The sequence below is a fragment of the Carassius auratus genome, unplaced genomic scaffold (genome assembly GCF_003368295.1).
Source record: "Carassius auratus strain Wakin unplaced genomic scaffold, ASM336829v1 scaf_tig00014761, whole genome shotgun sequence".
NCBI classification, from domain to species: domain Eukaryota; kingdom Metazoa; phylum Chordata; class Actinopteri; order Cypriniformes; family Cyprinidae; genus Carassius; species Carassius auratus.
The window spans coordinates 1-24,721 of NW_020524523.1; the positions used below are offsets into that span (position 1 = coordinate 1).

A 24,721-nucleotide genomic window follows, 5' to 3' on the forward strand; every position below is an offset into this window, starting at 1 on the left:
AACAAGACTCACCTGCATGTGTTGGATGATATGATCAGCCTTGACAGAGTCATCTCGATCACTGCACGTGTGATCCTGAATATTCCATTGGCAGCCCCACTTACTGGTCACACATGCAATGCATCTGCAGAACACAAAGCTGGTCAATCAAAAGACAAAACTAAATAAATGCTACACGGAGTACATATTTTTAAATCACTTCCTCATACTCACGGTGTATTCTCAAATCTCTTCACAACGGCTGCGCAGTTGTAGAACTCAAACGCACTAGATGCTACTTCAATGCCGTCATTTACTGTGATCTTCACTGGCACTGCTACAAAATCTACACACATTCACATGGGAAATGGGAATCATGTGGGTTTTGAAGGCAATAGTAATTCATACAGCCAGTTCTGAATTTTTGGAGCTTAAAAGGTGTGGGAAAAGCAGAGGTCATGGGTTCAATTCCCAATGAAAGCACAACATGATAAAAGCTTTTGTTACTGTAGAATCATGGCAAACAGGAATCATATCAGATTTTAGGCAGGAGTAATTCATACGAAAAAAAAAATCTGAAATTTCTAGTGCCTCAACAGGTGCAAGATATGCCAAGGTCAATGGGGTTTCAATCCCAAGGAAAGCATGACCTATATAAACTCTCTTCTGTAACTCTTAAAATCATGGGGAAATAGGAATCATATCAGTTTTTTAGGCAAAAGCATTTCATCTGGCTGAACTCAATACTGAACTTCTAGGGTTATAAGCCTATGGGTTTGATTTCCGAAGTAAAGGAGGACTGATAAAAGTTTCTGTAACTCTAGAATCAATAGGTTAAACTTCAGAATCTATCTGCTATTAGATTCAGCAACAGTTTAATTGTTACATCAGTCTGATCAGACTGATCAGTCTCCAAATTAAAAATCCACAACTAGCAAATTACAAAACTTGAAGAAATGAACAAATTTCAATGCCTGACATCATTTTTATGCAAACACCATCTGTTTGTTATTGAGTAAAAGAGGCAGCAAGAGTATGGCTTCACAGTAGGTGATTATTAAATTTAAAGGCAAATAGGATGCTCTCACCTTGTGTCTCGGGTGTGGGGGGGTATGTTCTCAGAGATCGGGAGATCACAAATGACACTTGTGCCTTCCAAAGTTTGCCTTACTTTTGTAGACAATCAAAACTCACATGTAAGTTTTCACATAATCAGAAACTGCTGATACTGGGGCATGGAAGTGAATGTTAATCAATCACCTGCAAAGATTAACAGCAGAAAATATGGATTAAGGATAAATAAATAAATGTGGAAAAAATTCAATTCTCACACATTTTGAACCGTTTTATAATCGTTTTATAATCGTTAGATATGATTTAATTAAATTAAATTAATATTTTTTTTTTATTTATTTTAAATATTGTATTAGTCAAGAAAAAAATAATAATCAAAAGATATAATAAAACATTTTAATAATTTAAGGTTTTATTGTTATTTTGTTGTGGAAAAACACTATTTTAAAATTCCCTGACCATTTTCAGGTTTTGCAGACTGTATTTTCCCCCTGAAATATATAATACAAAACATGAAATAAATATTGATTTCAGCAAATAAGTTAGAAGTTAATCCAGGAAGTTAATTTACGAGTATACAGGAAGCCTTTTCAATCAACCATGACCACTTGAGTTTCTTCTGAGACATATTTAGAATGCATGAAAAGTGCTCTGTGCGTTCATCGTGGTATGATACGATAGTTTCAGACGCCTTGTTTTAGTAACTTCACCGTGTCAGCTTATAAAAAAAGGATTAGACTCACAGACTGGATCTGTTACAGCCAGTAAATATCAATCCTGAGTCAATCCTTAAGAGGTTAGGGTTTGAAATAACTGCAGACCATATCACAGTGTGTGTGTTTGTGTACTTGTAATGCTTTAGTACCTGTGTAGGCTTGGTTTTCTTGCAGCTGATGTTGGGGGGCTCAAAGGACTGAATAGTTACACATGTTTGATTTGGACTCCACAACCAGGCATTCTGTCCATTTCGACAATCCTTTTTCCTAGTACAACTGAAAGAGCAAAGCAGACAAACATGGGCAATGAGCCGTAATGCATTCTCTTTAACTGGACTACATGCAGATATCTAGCTCGCTAAAATGTAAGACAATACTAAGACTTAGATTACACCATATTTTATACAATTTTCAAAATCATATCGCTAAACTGTTTCCTGTTCTAAAACCATACTTTAGTAGGAATGGAAGTCACATGACCTATATGAGCCATGTGTCTTGTCATGTGGCAGTGTTATTGCTCATCCCGTCCTTTACTGGACAAGACTGCCCAAATTATGTTGTGCTTTTGGTAATAAATTGAACCTGACACAGCTTACCGGCCTTCCAACACACACCAGCCACAATATGGATCCCGCTGGGAGACGCATGACTGACAATCATGCTTCTCCTCACAGGCCTGCACTGGCACTTTGGTGATCTATGCAAAAGAAAACAGCCACAACCTTTAAAATGACAATTTGTTCATTTATTTAAGATGCCTAATAGCTGATGCATCTGCGATTGAAGGTTCTGGTTCTGCATTTAGAGTTTAAGTCAGATATAAACAGCATTTGTGTACAACAAACTGCCAACTTATGAAGCAGCTTATGGCAGTTGAATTGAGTGTTCCACTTCAACACTCTCAGTTTCCTGCTTTTAATATATGGGCCATGTGAATGAGTTAAATGACTGACAGGATGAGAGCGCTTCAAAGTCTTCCGATTAGCTAAAATGATATGAAAGCCTGCTGTTACATTTTTGTTGCAGATTACGGAGTCTAGGGATGTCACATGTGATATTTCAAGATATCTCTAAATGTTCCACTTTATAAAAATGTCCTTCAAGATTGGCAAACCTGTATTATTAAAACAGGGTTTAACCAGTGGATGATCTCTGTTGACGTAATGTGATATATTAGTTGTGGATGCGTTCATTAACCAACCTTTCTGCCAGTGGTGATGTACAAGATATCCGAAGTTGAATCAAAAAAAAGGTTTTTGTTCACCCCACCATCTGTGCGTTCCCCTGGAATCCTGTTATAAAGGTAAGCCTGGTTGGGGTCAAGATGAACCTGCAAGCAGAAAGTTAATTAATTCATTAATTCATTCGGCAAATGCTTTTATCCAAAATGACTTACAAATAAACCCATTACGGGGCAATTCATCTACAGCAAGCCCTTGGATTTAAGTGTATTTCTCAAGTGGTTGTAGCGTATAAATCCCCCATTCTTGGGTTTAAACCAACAACTTTTTGGTCACCAGCCCAAACTGTTACCCACTAAGCCAGACCACCACAGCAGTCAAACCACAAGAGCTTCAGTGAAATTTAAAGAGGAGAGAAACCAGACCCTGAAATGGGACTCACCTTTAAGACATCTGCTCCGCTGGTTCCCAAAAATGCCACAGTGTGCTCATTCTCCACCGCCACAGCCACTGCTGTCAACATGTCATTTCGGGTGAAGATGGGTTCGACAGCCAGAGCGTACTCAGGTTTACTGGCTAGTGGAGCAGGCAGGAACTCTGCGCCACATGTATAATTCTTCACCATCTCCTTCTGTTGGACAAAAAGACATACAACATTCAGAAGTGTCACAAAAAACCAAACAACATGGAAGCAGAGTGGAAGAAACAACATCTCACAGTTCTCTTGGTCTTGCAGATGGTCTCGGGCTTGGAGATGTAGGGTGAATAAACAGTCTTTGGTTTACCGTCTCCTTCTCCTATGTAGCAGGACTCAATCACCTCCTCAAGTCTGGTGTTAATGCTGCTTAGCGGGTACATGCACAAGGCAGAACCGTCGCTGCTCTCATCTGTGCTGAACACCACAAACAGAACCTTATCATCGGGATTCGAAGGTATTTTCCCAGTCAAAATTTCTCCTGGTTTGTCCAGATACGCCGTTTGGACCTTGTTGTATGTGATCTTCCGTTGTTCAGTGCTGACAGAGCAGTTGAGCTGAAGTTCGGTGTAAGAATAATAATGATGGTCATTCACACACAGGCGTGCTATAAATGTGATCTTCCTGTTGTCACTGGTGCCCAGAGTACGCGAGAACAAGAAGTAGATGTAGCGGCCGTCTTTGAAAGCATGGCGAAAGTCGTGGAGGTAACGCTGGACGAAAGGACTAGCTTGCACAGTGGAAGCGTCAACCATGTTCTCAAAGACATCCATTTCTCCATGCTCCTGCAGCAATCGGGTGCTGATGAGTTTTGAACTGTCCGAGCTACCATAGCCCTTCCCCACCAGAAACACGCTGAGGTTTGCATTAGTATTAACATCTATAAAATAAGAAATTGCTCCCACTACGGTAACAGACTCCTCTGTGCTGGCTACATAGGTCTTCTCCCCTTTAGTGTCACTGTAGTACAACCTGTTTGTCCACGCTGTTGAGGTTTACCAAAGAACAGATGCCCCTGAAAAGGCTTCCGCAAACGATCAAAGTGCCGTTGGCGGAGTTAACCAGTAGGAGTTTGTTGATATTGTCCATTTCCTTTGCATCAGTGCACTGTGCAGTGATTGGTGGAGTGCATTGTGGGTTGTCGGGCCTAGGGCCTGTTTGCAGCACTGCTCTCCTTCTGCAGGTCATGGTTCAGCTGATAGATGTTATTTAATGGCACCCAGGTAAATTCGTCCAGTTTGAGGGTCCTGAACGACATTGTTTATGACGGTATCAGATGTGAAAGAATCATCACAGCAAGACGAGCTAAAACACAGCAACAGTGACAAAACTGCCAGGGTCCTCCACGCCATCTTTTGAAGAAAGTGAAAGAAAACAAGACACATATCACATAAGAGGCCAGCAACCAAGTTACATGCCTGTGCAATTCATAAATACAATGACTTTAACGCAAATCTCCTATAGTGAGCATGTATTTAATTTCTGATTTAAAATACATTTTGATATTTTGGTGGGGAGGGACATAAGTCAGAAATGTCAGGGTGATACAACTGTCCTTTCATAATGAGTTTGGCATAATGTTTTATTATTATTATTATTATTATTATTATTATTATTATTATTATTATTAGGGGAAAAAGAACAGAAGCAGTTTTGTAAAAAAAAAAAAAAATACAATTTATGAAACATATTCAAAAGTAGATGAATCAAACATGAATAGAAAAATGACACTTCTACGAACTTGGAACACGAGCTTTAAACTAATTTAATAAAATATTTTCATTTTTGTTAACTTATTTGTCATTGACCCAACAGAGATGCTTGCCTCAGCAGGCAGCACTAATAGATTCACACTTGAAAACCGACATCTTTTTGGATGCTTGAGAATTTCTTTAGTATGCATCATTATACTACAGTGAAGTAAGCACTAGTCAAAAGTGCTACCCAACAAAGACTAAATTCAAAGAAAAATTGATCAGGCCTCTCAACTCTTTCCTCAAAGGGTTGCAGATGGCTCCGTGATTTGACATGCCTGATACAAGCGAAGCATTTCTAAAGAGGCTCATCCTCCACCTCGTACTCCTTTCATTCTACTTTTCGTCCATCCCCTCAGCACTTCAGATGGTCCTAAAACACTGGGGTGGAAGTCAAATGCTCATCAAAGCAATCACAAGGTGGCTCAATGAATTATGGGTACAACTTCAGCAGGTGGGCCAAACAATCCTGTCTTCCTTCCTGTAAACAACCCCTATAATAACCAGCACGCCCATGGAAAGTTATTGTGTTAGACAGGAAGATCTAATCACAGTCGTTCCATATATGAACATTCTTAAGCTAATTTTAGATGATTACAAGTTTAATCTTGCAAAAGTAGTTGTGGTGATGAAATATTAACCATACTGGCTCAATATTCCTGACCATTCAATGATTATGCCTAAACATGTTGATAATCCCTCTTGGAGGGGGTCTTCCCACAACTGATGTGATGTTTAGATTGCCAGACCAAATACTTTTACTGCAAAATCGAATGGCAGGAGTCTCTCAGACACCATGATCCTGCGCCCAGAGCTCATAAAGAATTCATGCTAAGAGTTTAAGTGGATATTACAGTTCTTATTGGCTTTAATGACGGGACTCCGGAGACACGATATGAGGCAGGGCAGAAGTGACAAGCTTTTTCTTTTTACTTAGTGGTCTGTCAGAGCTCTGGTGTGCAGGGTTTGCAATGAGATTAGAGGTTACTGTGGGGGGGAGTGGTGTTAAATTTTGCTTGTGTGTACAGTATGTGTGTGAGTCTAGTGTTAACTGTTAACAGGAGGCGGTCTTTGCTGCTGATTCAGAGCGCAACGCGTGATTTGTCTGGACTGTACGGCTTTAGAAAAAAACTCAAAAGATCCCTTCCAAAACACAAGACCAAATCATTAACAGGAACAATGATGCCAGTCTCTCAGTGAAGACTTGATATTTGTGCTGAGTGTGCCACACAGCACTGACTTAGCAAGTCATGTGATCACAAAAGAATGCAGTGTGCATTATGACACACTCATAGATTGCATGTTAACACACACAAACATAAGTCACTGTTTGAGTCGACTATTAATGTTCAAAACAACTGTTTTTAAGAAAAGAATAAAAAATTATAAGGATAAAAAGTTCAAAAGAATGTTTAAAAGAAAGTCTAATTCTTGAAGAAGAAGAAAAACGTTGGACCAACATTGGACTCCACTTTGTCATTCATGGACAAAAAATAAATAAAGGAAAAAAAGGAAATGACTTTTTTAAATGAAAGTTTTTTTTTAGATGTTCTTTAAATGTCCTTCACCATAGTTTTTTTTTTTTTTTAAGAACTGCTAAATTAAATGTTCCTTGGTGAACCCAAAATGGTTCTTCTATGACACTGCTGTGGAAACCTTCTTTTGGAACCTTTACTTTTAAGAGTAAAGGAAGAAAGTCATACTGGTTTGGAACAACATGAGGTTGAGTAAATAACAGAATTTACATTCTGAAGTGAACTATCCCATAAAGTGTGAAGCTATAGCAAATAAATAAAACTTTTTGAAAAACAAGTTTTTTGTTATTGGCAAACATAAGGTCCCAGAATATAAAAGAAACCTATGGACAGTGGAACACTCAGCACTGCCACGAACACCTTAGCAAGCACCCTTAAAACCCTAGCAAACACATGGCAATTTGCTAAAAACCACTTAGAGCAGGGGTGTCAATCTCAATTCCTGGAGGGCCTGAGCCCTACAGAGTTTTGTTCCAACCCTACACCAACACACATTCCATGTAGTTTTCAAATAAACCTGAAGGACTTGATTATGTGGAATTGAATTTGACACACCTAACTTAGAACATCTTGGCAATACCCTGGCAACCATCCAAATCAACCTAGTATAGTGACACCGAGTGCACCAAACTCCACTTGCAATCTTCAGTAAATTGTGTTTTGTCTACCGTCATACACAAACAAGCACACACTGCCAGAACATCCTGCCTACATGTGGCTCCACTGAGGCCCATCCATGTGACAATCACTCACCCTATAGGAAGTACAGTGTTTGTGTGTTCCTGTATCACTGTATTCCTTGGATTTACAACAGAGGCAATGGCTCAGATGGTTTTTCCTTTATTTCTCAATGCTTTTTTGATCTAGAGCCAAGCCACACACATTTCCTCTATATTGCTTTAGGGCTATCTCAACCTGATCTGCCCGTAAATGAACTCGCAATGCAGCGGAAGCAAGAGAGGAGGAAAAGAGACCTGTGTTTGATGCTCATGTTGTGAGTGGGAGTGTGTATTGCAGTTTGGACCAACAGCACCAGTCTGTTATTCCTTCTCTCTGTCTTAAGAAACAACATGACCGGTAGCTCAGTACACAAGCAGACAAGTGTTGAACCGGCACTACTCTTACCGTGGGGTGTTACACAGAAATTTCTCTGCCGAGTTTAACAGTAAACCCCACATCTTCTCTAAAATTCCCTCGCAGACTTTGACCCTTGGTAGCAGCTTGTTTACTCACTCTCTCCACAGTCAAGTTCAGCTAACTTGAGTATCATTTACAATATTCCCTCATATTTTCGGTAACACTTTAAAATAATGGTCCGTTGTTAATAAGTAACTACGCAGGAAGTAATAGGTAGTACTACATTAACACTTAACTTAATACTATTAACTAATATAGAAGCAAGATTAACTGAGCAGTAAGTAATAGCTCATTTAGGACATAGGTAGTTCCTTATTAGTTATTTGATAATTACTAAAGAAAAATATCGTCATTGAGAACTACTTTGGAACTATGGCCAACTAATGAAGAATAACCAATTAATTACTAATCACAACAGCTACGTCTATAAAGTGAACAATTAGCTTCTTTATGGAAACGTGTATATATATATATATATATATATATATATAGCCTATCCATATGATATATTTTATGAGCTCCATTAAGTTCAATGTCTCCAACTCTAATAACTTTAACATTAGTGATATTATGCTGGGGAGGGCTTCTCTTTAGGAAGTGACAATAAATAATGATGTTCTCTTGTCAAAACATATTTGCATCCTTCATGAAAACATTGACTGCATTTAGTGTTAAGCACAAAACAACATCTTCCAGATTACAATGCCTGGTAGAATATCACTAGTTCCTCACAGAAATATATGGCTGTACAGTATGTGTCAGATAATTTTATTGTAAATTACTTGTGAAATCCATGACTCATTACTCGAGTGTTACCTTGTCAGTCCGCAGGAACTACTAGTGATCTGGTCCATTATTTTAAAGTGAAAAACATGTTAACTCCTGACTAATTACTCAAGTGTTACCTTGTCAGTCCGCAGGAACTACTAGTGATCTGGCCCATTATTTTAAAGTGAAAGATTTCACTTTAAAGTGAAAGATTTTTTATTTTAAAGACAACATTTCTTAAAACTACATAACGTTACTGTTATAAATAAACAAATAACAAACAAACAAACGTAACGTTAATCATTTATTTTTTGCGAAAATATCAAAAGTGGTACCAAAAGTAGTTCAAATGATAATGAGTTCCAGTCGCAGTCCTCTATATGGAGGTAATAGTTTTTATAGGGTACAGAGCAGAATTTAATTTATTAATCCATGAAATTATGTATCTGTCTTCTCTCCGTGACGGCGCACTGGCACAGTACTCAAATGTCATAAACTGAAACACAACATGTCGCAATCTGTGACGAATTGGATGAGGACCAATGAGCGTTCGATATCAGTGCCGTAAACCATGTCGTAACGTGGCGCACTGGCGCTATTTTCAAATTCGAATCATAACGAGCGCGAGCTTTGACTGTGACGGACGCTGTTGCTGAGAATGAATATGAAGATCCATTGATAAAGGGCTGAATTTGGATATGTTCCTTGCAAACATCTGGATTCTAAAGATATGCAGTAAAGCAAACAAATAAAATGGATGTGATTTGTAATTGTATGCTGTGCTTTTGTGTGTATCTATGGTTTGCAGCATGCACAGAAATGTTATTTCCTATTAAATAGACGAGTAAACTGCTTTCAATAAATTGAATAAAAACATGTATTGATATGACAATTAAATACAACAGATTTAAATCATTAAAGCCACGATTTTAATATTAATACATGGGAATTCATATACTTTCACACTTTACGTTAGAATATTTAAGTTTTTTTTAGCTGCTAACACGTAAGTATTTGTACGTTTTACTGCTATAAATACGTCTAAATTGTACGTTTCTTTGTGCATGAAAACATAAGTAAATATACGCGTGATAGAATCACATTTAACGTAAAAATACACACGTATTCTCATGAGATCACGTTGAACACTCGAGTAAAGAGTCATGGATTTCACAAGTAATTTACAATAAAATTATCTGACACATACTGTACAGCCATATATTTCTGTGAGGAACTAGTGATATTCTACCAGACATTGTAATCTGGAAGATGTTGTTTTGTGCTTAACACTAAATGCAGTCAATGTTTTCATGAAGGATGCAAATATGTTTTGACAAGAGAACATCATTATTTATTGTCACTTCCTAAAGAGAAGCCCTCCCCAGCATAATATCACTAATGTTAAAGTTATTAGAGTTGGAGACATTGAACTTAATGGAGCTCATAAAATATATCATATGGATAGGCTATATATATATATATATATATATATATATATATATATACACACGTTTCCATAAAGAAGCTAATTGTTCACTTTTTAGACGTAGCTGTTGTGATTAGTAATTAATTGGTTATTCTTCATTAGTTGGCCATAGTTCCAAAGTAGTTCTCAATGACGATATTTTTCTTTAGTAATTATCAAATAACTAATAAGGAACTACCTATGTCCTAAATGAGCTATTACTTACTGCTTAGTTAATTTTGCTTCTATATTAGTTAATAGTATTAAGTTAAGTGTTAATGTAGTACTACCTATTACTTCCTGCGTAGTTACTTATTAACAACGGACCATTATTTTAAAGTGTTACCATATTTTCCACATTTCTCCTTTCTCCTGTCACAGGTTAATAGGTAGAGACACCTAAGTATCCTATTCATTGGCTAATCTGAAAAGTGTTTTATTTATTCCTGTTAGTTTGCCGATGTTAGATCAGGGCTCGACTTGGACTCAAACAAAATGTCATGGTTTGGTTAGGTAGCATGCTTCAGTTATTCCCTACTGGTAGATGGATGTTACTACATTGTCCTTTTTATATTTTACTACACTGTCAATATTTTTATTTATACTTTTATTATTCAACCTTAAAACAATGTGCTGTTGTCAAAGTCTTTTTTTTCAACTTGGAAAGTATTTTTTTCTAAGCAGATGCACTGATAAATCATCCTCTATTTAAATATACCTATGTGAGCCATCTTGAGAATTTCTTTAATATTGCAATATGTAGCGCAGAAAAATTAATATCACAATGTCAGTTTTTTTCCTTACATTGTACAGCCCTATACTTTACTCTAGTAGATGTTTTGCCCAATTTTCGGGGACCTCTTAAAACTGCAAATGCTGACTAATGTTTTGCAGATAGATTACTCCAGGTGTTATAGACCTACTTGGATTGAAAACAGCCATTATTTTAGTGAATCCATTTGGTGATGCTATTTGCATGGAAATTACACACTTCACCTTTAAAACTTGCTGTTTGGTAATGCAGAGTAGGATGCCTGGTTCTGCCCTCCTGTCATGGCCGCCTCTGCCTTTGCTTTTCAATGACAATCTCCATGGACAGCTCAGAATAATTGACGGGTGAGACGGGCAGACTAATTGAGGCTGGGATCAGAGGGACCACGAGTGGTTGGACATGCACAGGTAAAATCGGGCTAGAATTGAAATAGCTCTTTGAATTTGTAAAAGGGAGAGAACTATCCAAGGCTCTTGGAAGATTTGCCTCTCACTTTGGCTCTGTCCCAAATGGCACATTCAAAGTGGACTTGCATGGCCTTCATTGGCATGTGTCTGTGAAGTCAACAAGACTGTATTGTGTCACAATAATAGTTTCAAAGGATTCAACATATCTTAACCAAAAGTATCCAACAGTGCAGTAGTGAACAAGATAAAGTAATTGCGTGTATTTTAAACTCGCATTTGATTGTCACTGACCAGGATTTTGCCTATGTATCAATGAAAATGAAATGAACAGCTTCCATTTTAATTCGTTCTTCAGATAAATCTAACATATGATTTCAGAAGACATGAAATATAGTTTATAGACTACTTTTATAAAACATTGATTGCACTGTCATTTTGGAGCTTGGCAGCCTATATGCCCATTCAATTTCACTTTGTGGATAATCAGGTCACGCTCAAAAAACTAAATAAAATCAAATAAAAATAATTATAAAATAGAGTTTTCTCCCATTAGCATCCTGACATTACCAGTTTTTTTAGATAGATAAATTTATTATTTTTAAGTCCCACAAAATATAATTTTAACACAATTAAGATAATATTAATACAGTCAATAGTGATAATCAGACTAAAATCAATAAGTTATATCTCCTTAAATGCATATTTTCAATTAATATGTTTCACAATAACATTCAACATTCCTATAACCCTAATTACTCTTTTTAAAATGTGCAAAAAATATTTAGTCAAACCATTCCATATGATTTAATGAATGATTAAGGTACAGAAAGATGCCTTAATTACAGTTAGAAAAGTTTCTTCACTGTTTTAAAGCGGTTTTGTGTGTGTGTGTGTGTGTGTGTGTGTGTGTGTGTGTGTGTGTGTGTGAAACCAAGCCATACAGCTTGAAATGACAGGAGGTTTAGTCAATTATGACAATTTAACTATGAATACAAGTTTAAATATACATCTCATATCCCTTTAAAGTGTTTTGTGTTTGACTGGAAAATGAAGGGGATTCGGGACAGAGATGCAGGATGGACAATTAAAGTGTTTACGACTGAGAAAAGCTGCACTGAAGCACTTACAGATTGAGGTTAATAGCAAGAATGCCCTTGTCTAACATGCATATATATATGTGTGTGTGTGTGTGTGTGTGTGAGGGATGAAGAGAGAGCAAAGGAGAGTGTGTTCCCTACCCAGCTGGTCCCAATCAAGTGAGAGATGAGTGCAAAGGTTAAGGTAATTACTCTGGCTGGATATGAACTAGTTCAAGGCTCTGGTGGTCACCAGGAGGATGGAGGGGACAAACAAATAGATAAAGAGCATCTCAAACTCTCTATTAGACCGACTATCCATATTTGTGCATTTATGAAGCTGCTGAATTTACCCTCTTCCTCATTAGAGTTCCTAAAACATCTCTATCACAATCTCTGCTTTTTGCTGTCTTCCCCTCTCACCTTCCTGCTTTTTTGCGCTCAATCACTGGTGCTGCAGATAACCACTCTATTCTACAGCTGTCAGCAGCAGAGAGAGAGTGTGAATGGGAGATGAAAGTGAGTGAAACACGTAGCCTAGGCTTTCATAAGCCAGGTTCGAGCGCAGAATGCCCAAATGCAGTTTAGTTTCATAAATCTCCTCAAAAACTATTTTGATGCAATTTGTCAGCAACACATCAGCTGCTGTTTCACGGACAGGGATCAAAGTGGAGCATGCATGTGCGCGAGCGTGCCGTGTTGGAAGATCGTTGGATCAATGGAGCCATGAGGATAGACAGTCTGTGTTATGCTAATGTAATGTAATCTAAACGTCTCTTGTTAAAGACAGAGTTCATTAATGTCCTGGTATATGAGCCCATCCCCATTAATCTTCAAAAAACGACATTTATGCTGCATTCTAGACAATTTGGAAATATTCCACTGGCTATATGAAAATAACCAGAGGAATGGGGCTCGAGGTCACACATCTGACTTTAGTTAAGTGCAACTTTGGAGTAACAGCAAAGGTGCTGTGGGTCGACAGATAAATAATATATATACACAAGCACACACACACACACACACACTATTACAGTGGAAATAAACAGCAATTATTTACCATTAAAACAATGCTATAGTCTTTAGAATATTTTTTTTTAAAAAGTACTTTTTTGTTTCAGATGCTTTTAGTGTATATTATTGTGGTTATTTTACTCTTTTATCATTAGTGTATTTTATGGATTTAGTTTTGTTATTTAAAGCAACATGTTTGGTCAACTCATGTTGTTTATAAATCTGTACTTTTTTTTTTTTTTTACTTATGTATGTGTAGATTTTTTTTAAACATGGAAGTAAGCTTTTTCCAGTGAATGTGGGAGACTTTCGATTTATTTACCACTATACTGTATGTAAATAACACAAAAAAGAGGTTATATAAAGTAAATCTATTTTTTAGATTTACTATCTATTTTTTAGATCTATTTTTTTAGAGGTTTTATGATGATAAAAAAAAGTATATAATAAATACAAGTGTGCTATGGCAAGTAAAAAAAATGTACAGCTTAATTAATTGAATGTGGCACTGGAAGCTTTTCATTCAAGTTACAAACAGCCGCACCTGCTCTTATGTTTAAAATAGTGTGAATAGCTTCCATTACATTTAAAAAGGGGTCCCTTGCAATGGAATATTATTTGTGCATTTTTGGCATAACCAAACTCAGAAACCCCTTACCTAAAAATGAACAGACAGCTATTGGTGTACATTAGGAATGCATTAAGAAAAGCAAGTAACAGCATCAGGTTTGACTAAATTTGGACTATTCTAAATTGCTACACTGGCTTGATAATTTTCCTAAATGAAAACCGACCTATGGTCTGGGGCGACTCGTCCACGATTCCACTCACACCTGAATAACTCAAACACTAACAAATGTAGACAAGTTTGGTTCCTTTGCAGTCTGTTAAGACAGAAACAAACTCATGGTATGCACGTATGCACACAGACACACTCAGGCAGTGGCGTGGAGCTGTGTCATCTCTCCCAGTGGCTCATGGAGAACAGCAGGCATGTTGATTAAATTTGACTGCTCATTGTGCCGAATCTATAATTCTCTCCACTTCAGTGCCTTCAACAAGCTAGGAATACAGAGAGGATCCCCCGAGCCATTACCTCGAATATGTACGCACACACACAGAGTTAAGGGATTGTCTTCGCACCGCTGTGTGCCTCAAGTTTGCCCAAATGAACCCTCGGCGTGAATACGAATAGTTTACAATGTGCGCTGCTGTATTCAGCACCACTTTAAGTACTTTTATCTAGCAGGTCCGTGATAATATAACAAAATTGAATACTAAAGAACTGTTCGCTTTAGAGTGCCCTTGAAGTAATGCTAGTGTAGATGGTTCCCACTTATGGCTAGCTATGAGCGATTGTGCGCGTGTGCTAGCATGTTAACAAAAGACTCAGAGAGAGACTGCTGGAAAGGAAGTGAGAGGGAGACAATTAGAGACAGAGGAAGCCAAGTACGAATAGGCACCACCACGACAAGGCCGTCTTTGTGTGTGTGTCCGCTGGTGGGATCGTGCCCCTGATGGGAGTCTAAAATAACACAGCAATCCACATTCCAGGTTACTGGCCTGCAAACTTGGCTTCGCTTACCAGCTAGAAGAGCAAAAACAAGCATTTAGATGGAGGAAGAGAAGCAAAACGAATGAACAGATGGGTGAATAAACAAATGAATTACTACATGGCAAAAAGTATTTGGAAGGTCCTGGTCCTTTCTAATTAAAAGGAGAGGTTAATCCAAAAATGATTTACTCCGACTAATGTTATTTTAAACCAAAATGTACTTTGAAACAATTGCCGCTCACAAATTGCTTGTAAATCTTGCAAATAATTAGAAAGAAACAGAAAATAACATATCAAATTAAACATGATGAATGTTGAATAATGAATGTTGTTTTGGTCCCCATTGACTTTCAGTTGGGGTGAAAAAACAGCTGCAGGTGGATAAAGTCATGTATAGAGCAAGCAATCTTTATAAACTAACACTGATAGTAGAATGATATGGTGTAATCTTGCAGTTAAGGAGTTAAGAGACTGGAGGAAGAGTTTGCTGACTAGTTTAGGCGGCAAAGAGTTTTCTCGGAGGCGGTGAAGCAAGGAAAAGCTTTCTCTGTTATCTATCCCTCCTTCTCCATCCCTCTCTCTCCCTATTTTCCCTCCAGTTATGGAGTTTACTGCAGTGATAACGTATCTTTTCCACTTGATAGGTTTCCTAATTGCTCTCACTTAAACACACAACTGGCAGCTCCATTCAGAACACATTGTATTAATAAATTACACTGGGGTTTAATTAGCCAAGACTCTAATGCCGCAGGCCAACACACACACACACACACCTTATTAGGTGTGACTCCCAGAGTCTTTCCACAGAAAAATCTCTCTTTTGCACAGGACTGTGGGTAAAAGTCAATAACTTTACCAGGGTTGACAGATTCAGCAGTTTTCAGAGAGATCGGGAAAGAGATGGAAAAAAGGGAGCGAGAGAAAGTGATTATAACTGCTAAAGAGGGTTTTTGGGAGCAAATAATACAATAGGAATATGTCAGAAAGATCACACATGGGGCCAATTCAATTTGCCCAGATCTGAATTTATTTGCAAAATTGCTGACTAGTGTTAAAATGTCATACTAGGTAGGTCAAATAAGCAGTGGATATTTTGACATTATCGACATTGGTTGATAGTCTTTACTCAGTTGATTAAGAAAAGTAGTAATTCCACCTGTGACAGTCGATGGATAATTTTTTTTTCTCAAAAATATTTTTTTATAATATTATTTTGTTCATTTTAAGTAAAATAAAGATAAATGTGTTTTAATTCAGCGACATGCAGTGCATCTTATTTGCTATGATAACATGCATTCATCAACAGGTTAGGCTGATATACAGTAAAGCCAATATATATAATATAATATAATATAATATATATATATATATATATATATATATATATATATATATATATATATATATATATTGCTGCAATAAAACAACATGTTTTTACATAATAGGATTGTACATAGTCACATCAGGTGATCAGTTGGAGTTGGGTTTAGATAACATGTTCAAAGGGCAAATTATTCAGCCTAGCCCTCATAAATGAACCTTAGCCATCATATCCATAGTTCCTGTACTTGGACAGTAGAACATGCCTCTACACTCATTACAGAGGGCTTAAAAAGCCAACATAATTTCCATAATGAATAAATTCAAATAACCACAGCTACAGCCATTAATACTTCACAAATCCTCTAGGGCTAACCCACTGTATGACCCACTTAATGCCAAAGGGGCTTTATACAGGAAATCCTAAGTAGAAGTATGGTGTTCAGTTCTCACTCTCTGGCACGTCGCCGTTCCCTACTAAAACTTGATGCTCTGGTCTGATTGCACACCCTGAGCATTTTCAGTTCAAGAAGATCCGTCTGCTTTCTATTGACTGCAATATATTACTATAAGTGAGGTGAGTGTTTACAGTTAGAGTGAGTATCATGTAACAATGGAGAATCCACTGTAAATTTGTCAAAATTAACCTCCCAAACAACAAGGTTCAATAATAAGAATGATTTGGTATTAAGAATGACATTGAGACAGCTGAAAGACCCGTTTCTGTCAATCTTACACACAATGATCCTGTGCATGGGCATTTTTTTGACTTGCAAGCTTAAACTTCTGGAATTCTATGATGCATTAAATGTGCCGTGTAATTATGCTGATTTAAATATGTCACCGAGTTATCTAGCTATGTATCAAGCTGGTTAATATAAATGTGGATTTTTTGAAATTGCAAGAATGACTTGTGATCATCTTGGGGGTTGAAATGGTTGAAAAATTATAAATGTTCTGCAAGTGTATGCCATCATTTTCAATCACTTACTCAGTGTAAAAAATATAAATACATTACATAACATTGAACATTTACTTTGTTAAATTTATAATAATATATGTAATACACATTGCATTATATATAGACAGACAAAAGGATATACAGACAGACAGACAGATAGATAGACAGACAGACAGATAGATAGACAGATAGATAGTAGGCTTGCCACGATAGACGGTGATACTGGGGTTAAACTGCAACACCGGGCACTTCGCTCACTCACCGTGGCACCGACCCTCACTATCGTTTTGATATTTTATACTAATAAAAATGATTTAGTTCAGTAAAAGAAGCTTTCTTGTTTGTTTTGCTAATAAACGTTCTACGTTTGGTTATATATTATATACTGTACTTAGCCTATTTGTGTACCTTTTTAAACTTTATGCAAGTTTTTTGTTATTTCATATTAGGAATAGGCCACCCTATAGCATGGTGTATTTTTATTTGTTTTGTAATAATAATGTTTAATAAATAGGCTAAAGTGAGTTTGATGTTGTATTTTGTTGTTGCATTCAAGCAATTGATGCTGAACTGCCGCTAATTCAAAATTAAAAGTAAAATGCACACAGCACTTTTAAGCTATTGAAAAGTAACGAAAACGAGGCAAAGAGGGAAAATTCGAACAAACTAAAAACTAATAATTTCTTTATGACGTATTGACGCTATTTGAAAGTGAAAGTAAACTGTGCACTCCGCTTTTAAAAGCTACTTAAAAGCAAAGGAAAGCAAGAAAATAGGGAACCCCCACAGTGATACCGATATTACTATTTAGATAGATATGTATTTTTTATTAGTTAAAAATATAAATGTTTCTACAAAATATATTTTTTATTTATTTATAATTTATCTTCATTTATCTATATTTATCTGTTTATTTATTTTCTGACACATAAACATACAGTGTGTTAACAAAAATCTATTGGCCCAACTAGGCCAGTACAAATAAGTAAATGACTGATTGACCAAATTATTGACTGATACTATCATTTGTCCTCACAGGAGTGTTGAAACACAAACATTCATATGTAACAACTTGTTTCAATACAAAACTAATGATATTTTCTATCTCCTACCTCTAAATTTAACTCTCACTGTATGCTTTTTTACATCACTGTACCTTGAATTTTTACATTATAATTAAAATATTTACTGTTTATAAAGCCGTTTCCTCATGGGACCACACAATGTTGTTGATTTCAGGTTATACTATCCTTGGAGGGATGTTTGTTCCCCTCCATGTAGGCAAAAGCTGACACTCACACACCTTAATTAGTCAGATCTACACACAGCGTTGATTCTGATTTTGAAGTGGTTCATAATTGGACCAGCAAAAACCACCCACGATCACATCCACCACAGCATTATGGAAGAACCTTTCCAATGTGTGTACAGTATATATGTGTGTGTGTTGCACTGCAGGCAATATTTTATCCAGCAGACAGTAGACAGACCAGAAATTTTCATTAGAAGTAGCACTCAGTTTCTTATGCAATCCCCACATTTACTGCAGAAACACACTTTTTCTATCAGGGAGCTTTCTATTGACATCTTTAGCTTTTATACTGGGGGATTTTCCACATAAACCTCAAACATATCTCATTGACCCTCATGTTGTGTTCTGGTCATTGGACCCAGATAGGATTCTCATATTGGAGTAAAACATACTACCTTTGCACTTTTGGGGGACTTTTTTTTTTTCATCTGTTGTGTTCCCAGGCAAAAATGACGAGCCTACAAAAAATTGCAGACAAATTTTTCATTAAGCTATTTATACCAAATAAAGAACTGATCTTTTTATTAACTTGTTATCTTTCAGTTAGCACTGGTCTTGTTTTTCTTTTTGGAACTGACTGATCATTGAACCTCAGTTTAGGACACCTTAAGTTGATGGTAGTGACTGACTTCCATAGTATTTTTTTCCATACTGTGGAGATCAATGGCTACCGTCAGCTGTTTGGTTACCATCATTCTTCAAAATATCTTCTTTTGGTTTGAAACAACTTGAGGGTGAGTAAATTATGATAAATATTAATCTTAATGCCTTTTCTAACACAAAATTCTAACACAAAAGAGCTGGAAGTCAACAAGTGCATGGATTCAGGTCCTGGTCCATTTAGTGCATGCAGAACAAGACACGCACACATACACAAACATGAATCATTTCCAGAAACTCCTGAGGACCCATGCCACTGTTTCAAGATGCACACACACACACACACATACACATTCAGGATGACACACTCATTTCATCATCCAGAGAGCACATTGCTCTTTTCACTCTCCCAATGTGCCCTTGTTCTCTGTCTATCTGTCCATCTTGCATTGAGTGTGATTCTGTATCTTTTCTTTCGTGTGTCTCTCATTTTTATGCCTTCCAGTGTTCCTCTGGACCGAAAGAGAAACAACAAAAACTGAAATTAGAAAGGGCATTTCATTTGTTCATACTCATATAATCACCAGCAGGAGACAGTTTTTGTGGCAGCAGCAGGTCGATGCATGTAGCTTTAAGGGCTTTGTTCTGATTATTCAAGAGAAAGTCATTTATAGAAAAGTGGTTGTGTGTACAGTGACCGTTACGTGGGTGTTTTTGTGAATGTTTGGAATAGTGTGACTGATTTAGATGGAGAGTTTTTTAAGTGTTGCTTAGAGGTGCCAGAACTATTTTTCTTTTTTAATAAAACTGTGGGATTGAGTGGCCAGGGAGTCTAGGAATAAAAAAAATATGCTCTTAACACACTCATTTTATACTTGAGCAAGATAAGCAGACGCTTGTATGAGATGCAATTTCTTAGTTTATGATTCACACGCATGAATGGTTTGGAGAAGAACCGGTTCAGTCAGCAGGATGGATTACACAATCAGAGAAACTGACATGTTTGGAACAGGAATGCAGAGATGCATTTTGTTTTGTGTGTGTATTTGAATATGTATATGAGAAAATGTTGTGTGGTAATTCATAAGGAAACATCAGCACAATATACAATGTGTCACAAACATGCAGAGAGTTTCTTTAATTATTAAAATATTATGTTTTATATTTAGAATTAATAAAATATGTTTGGCACAATTTTTTTTTCATTTTGTTTTTTTTAATTCATTAAATAAGCCACTGTTTTAATTAATTTTTACAAGAAAGGGTTCATGAAATGCAAACCAAATTTAACCACATTCCAAAACAGCTATTCAATATTTGCCTAGCTTGACCACCTTAGCCTGGTATGACCTGGTTTTTCTGGCATTTCCCTTTCACACACTTTTAAGCAGAAAGGATGAAAATCAGCTTTGGCTTCCCAAGTGTGGATGAGTCAACGTGATTTAGACAGCAAAACCAAGTAAAATTACCCATACCAGCTTTTCTCTTCAATAACATAACTACACACATCCTCAAAGAGCTGGCTAGAACCCACACACCATATTAAATCAGTAATAATATCTGCTGCATTTAGCTGTAACTGTAAAAGGCGAGTGGTTATTTTCATTTGAGTGATTGTGCGGCTTAAGCTGGTGTGAGTAGGCTAATCGCTAATGCTAGCTCATGTGATAAGGCAAGGGGAAAATCTCTAATCTGTATTACAGTACACATTCTTTTTAAATTCCCCAAACGAATGGAAGGAATAATGCAGTCTTCCATTCAAATGGGATATGCAATATTCCTATTCGATATCAATCACATAATATTTATTTATACAACACATGGCGGATGTGTAAAGAAACAAAATGACAATTATCAAAGGGAAATATTGATTTAAAGCTTTTTTTTCTCTCTTTTTGTTATCTGCTTATAAGTGAATGCTTAGCTGCCTGAGTGCTGCGATGTTTGCTTAAATGCATAAAATTAAATAAAATTATGATTCGATTAGTTTCCATGATGGAATTTATGAAATTTCAAGTGCCATTCTAATGCACAATTTCAAACAGGAAGCTGGTAATTGCGACCTTCTGATGTGAACAGAACCCAGACTAAGCATCAAGCATGTAAACAGACAGGAAAAAAAAAAAGTCTTAAGGTTCAGATTTCAAATATTTGAGTAATTTTGACCCAGATAAGCTAGAGATAATGAGAAAGAGCTAGTTTGAGAGACACAATTGCCTACGTTATGGTCTAAACACCCTGCTGCTGATTGTTACAACAGATATAAGAAACCAGGGCATTTCCAAGCCGCCTGGAGCACTGTACCAGCTGCGTGGGATTCTGTTCTTGCTGCAATGCTCTGATAATTTCTTAATCGGCTGTTCAGAAACCATTTCAGCTTATGGGGAATAATGCCGAAACAACTTAGCAAAAAGAAAGGGAAAAGAGTTCAGACTGGTGGTGGTGGCGATCTCCATTTAGTGTACAATTACTATAACCAGTACGTGTGCATATTGGTCTGCCTCAAAACACACGTGCAAACACCGTCCACAAGTTTCGATTGCGATGAAATCTGGCCTGTGATATCATCAGCAATGAAAACTTATGCATGCAGAGTCTCCATCTGGCTTTGACCTGTAGGTTTATTATATTATATTATATTATATTATATTATATTATATTATATTATATTATATTATATTATATTATATTATATAACCATATACAACAATTCAAGGGAAAAGCTGAAGTGAAAAATGTATATGAATTTCAGAACTACTTTGTATTTGCAGTTTTCCATTTAGCTTTAATGACAGCTTGCAGTCGAGCATTCAGACATCTGTCAAAGCCCCGGAAATGATGACTAGCGGAATAACTGTACTTCTGTCGAGTAAGCAAAAGGATCCGTCTTCCTCTGGTTCTGCTATATCTGCTATATATCTGACAAAGTCCCCGAATTGCACTCTTTCCCAGGCTAAGAAAACCATTTCTAAAGAAACAATATATCATTCCAGAGAAAGTGAGACAGAATAAGAGAATGTACTGGAGAAATTTGTCCTCCCTTCTGCAGTTTTAACTTTGCATCCAGTGGAAAGAACGGAGGAGGGAAGATGCACGGCTGAGATAGCAGGAGGAAGAGGATAGTTGAGGAAGGAGAATCGATGCTCTGAGCTGAAACTCCTCAGCGGGCAGCATGGGACACGGCTAGTCTCACCGCATCTGACAGCTAATTGTTTCTCAGGAGCTTCCAGAAAAACATTGTCACAATGAGGGAACACAACTATATTATTATCAAAATACCAAGTGTCATAGTGAAAGGTCAACAGAATCGTTACGTGTCATACCTGTCTGGAGATAGGGGAAGAAGCATGCAGAGAAGCACTAGTCATAATGACAAGACCTGACGTGACCTCAAGTTAGAAGAAAAAAAAATATTGCAAGTCAATTAAAACCTAATTTGGAGGCCAAAGTCAGTGTCAAAACAGCCAACAGAAGCCTGCAGATTTCCTTTCAGAAGCTCGCTCTCACGACCTCTGACTTCAGTACTCTCTTTTATCGACCCAGTTATAGACGGACAAGAGAAGTCATATGGTCTGTAAGAATATGATACATTAGCAAAATCAGCAAAATAAGACAAAATAAAATAAATGCTCACCGGTAATAAGTGCTCACCGTGCAAAACTCACTCCTGTGATTCAAGGGTGTTGATAAGTGGCTTTTAATGTGTTCCAAGTGATTTTTTAGACGTAGCAATTATGACATCTACCGCTTTCAATGCTCAAGCCTTTTTCAGAAACTCAAATCAAGCAGATTCTGATTGGCTGTCAAGATTTTTATCATTCAGCAGCTGGAAAGAGATTTTTTTTTAAACGAGTCCAAAATTATTGCTCCTCTGTGTCAGGATCATTATATTTGTGCTCTGGACTTCCATGTTCTCACAGAATTGAAGTGATTATTAAAACTTTGCGGTTATAGTAATCAACCTTATTGTGAAAGTAAAACTTGCCATGGCCTTAAGTGAATAGTTTTTCTCTAAATAAGGCCTCAACATGCCATACATTTGAAGTATAACTCATGTCTATAGCACAAAAAGAGCAGGATAAATTTCACATTGAAGTCTAATACTAAGGGTTTTGGGTGATGCTTGCTGAATAAACACCAATTTGTAAAAAACAGTACATTTCAAATGAGAGGAGGATCAAACATGACCAAGGTTGTCTTTGGTACGCCACTGTGAATATGTTTTACAGAGCAAATGCTCAGACAGAAACCAGCTCTAATTCATTTACCCGTTCATCCCCCTTCACTTATTCACCTCACTCTCCTTCGCACTCCCTCCAGTCTTTCTGTCAGCTCCTCTGGGTCAAATTACCCCCACAAGGCAAGATGAGATTTTAATGCTCTCCCTCCGTTTGGTGCCCTAAAAGCTTTAAATGGAACTACGATGCAGGATCAACTTGAGAGTCAAATACAGGTCTGAAAAACTTCATTGAGGCTAAACTCAGATCAGAAACTGAAGCTTAGCTCAAAATCTCAACGAAAACAACTTCCTCTCCCCCTCAAGCACTATGCAGAACTGATAAAATGCTCCATCTCCTCCGCTGGCATGCCGTATCATGGCCTCTCTGCTAGATCATGGATGGTGGAATAGATTACAGCAGTTCAGACTTCTGGGATAGATCACAACTATTACTGCTGGGAGAGCAAAATATATCCACCAAACCAAAAACTCTCACTCTATTCCAAAACATGAAGAACTGTCTACTGAGGTACCAGTTTAAGGCATCGACTTGAAGGCTGTTCCAAAAAATAGATATATTAATGAAGATGACTCCTAAGATACCTTTTTTTTTTGTGCCAAATTTCAAGGCAGCAACTTAAAGGGTTAGTTCACCCAGATAGCAAATTTATGTAATTAATAACTTACCCTCATGTTGTTTCACACCTGTAAGACCTCCTTTTATCTTTGGAACACAGTTTAAGATATTTTAGATTTAGTCCTAGAGCTCTCAGTCCCTCCATTGAAGCTGTGTGTACGGTATACTGTCCATGTCCAGAAAGGTAAGAAAAACATCATCAAAGTAGTCTTTGTGACATCAGAGGGTCAGTTAGAATTTTTTGAAGCATCGAAAATATATTTTGGTTCAAAAATAGCAAAAACGACGACTTTATTCAGCATTGTCTTCTCTTCCGTGTCTGTGTGAGAGAGAGAGTTCAAATCAAAGCAGTCTGGATATCTGGTTCGCGAACGAATCATTCAGTTCACCAAATCGGTTCGCATCTCTAATACGCATTAATCCACAAATTACTTTAGCTGTTAACTTTTTTAATGTGGCTGACACTCCCTCTGAGTTCAAACAAAGCAATATCCCGGAGTAATTCATGTACTCAAACAGTACACTTACTGAACTGCTGTGAAGAGAGAAGTGAAGATGAACACCGAGCCGAGCCAGATAACGAACAAAACATTGACTCATTCACGAGTCAAGAACAGTTTCTGTCAGACGCATCCAATTCGTGAACCGAGGAGCTGATGATACTGCGCATGTGTGATTCAGTGTGAAGCAGACCGACACACAGAGCGTCTGAACTGAACTGATTCTTTTGGTGATTGATTCTGAACTGATTCTGTGCTAGT

General features: G+C 37.1%; 1 long non-coding RNA gene and 1 pseudogene across 1 annotated transcript; both read right to left on the reverse strand.

Annotated features, from left to right (window-relative positions):
* Nucleotides 1-14: 14 nt before the first annotated feature.
* LOC113074458 (uncharacterized) lies at nucleotides 15-1,089 on the reverse strand. The gene is made up of 3 exons (XR_003280652.1): nucleotides 1,068-1,089; nucleotides 214-325; nucleotides 15-124 (listed from the first exon to the last, which is right to left on the reverse strand). It is a non-coding gene; the product is annotated as an uncharacterized LOC113074458 (long non-coding RNA).
* Nucleotides 1,090-1,792: 703 nt separating this feature from the next.
* The window catches only part of LOC113074459 (plexin-B2-like), a 28,485-nt pseudogene continuing 5,556 nt past the window's right edge, over nucleotides 1,793-24,721 (reverse strand).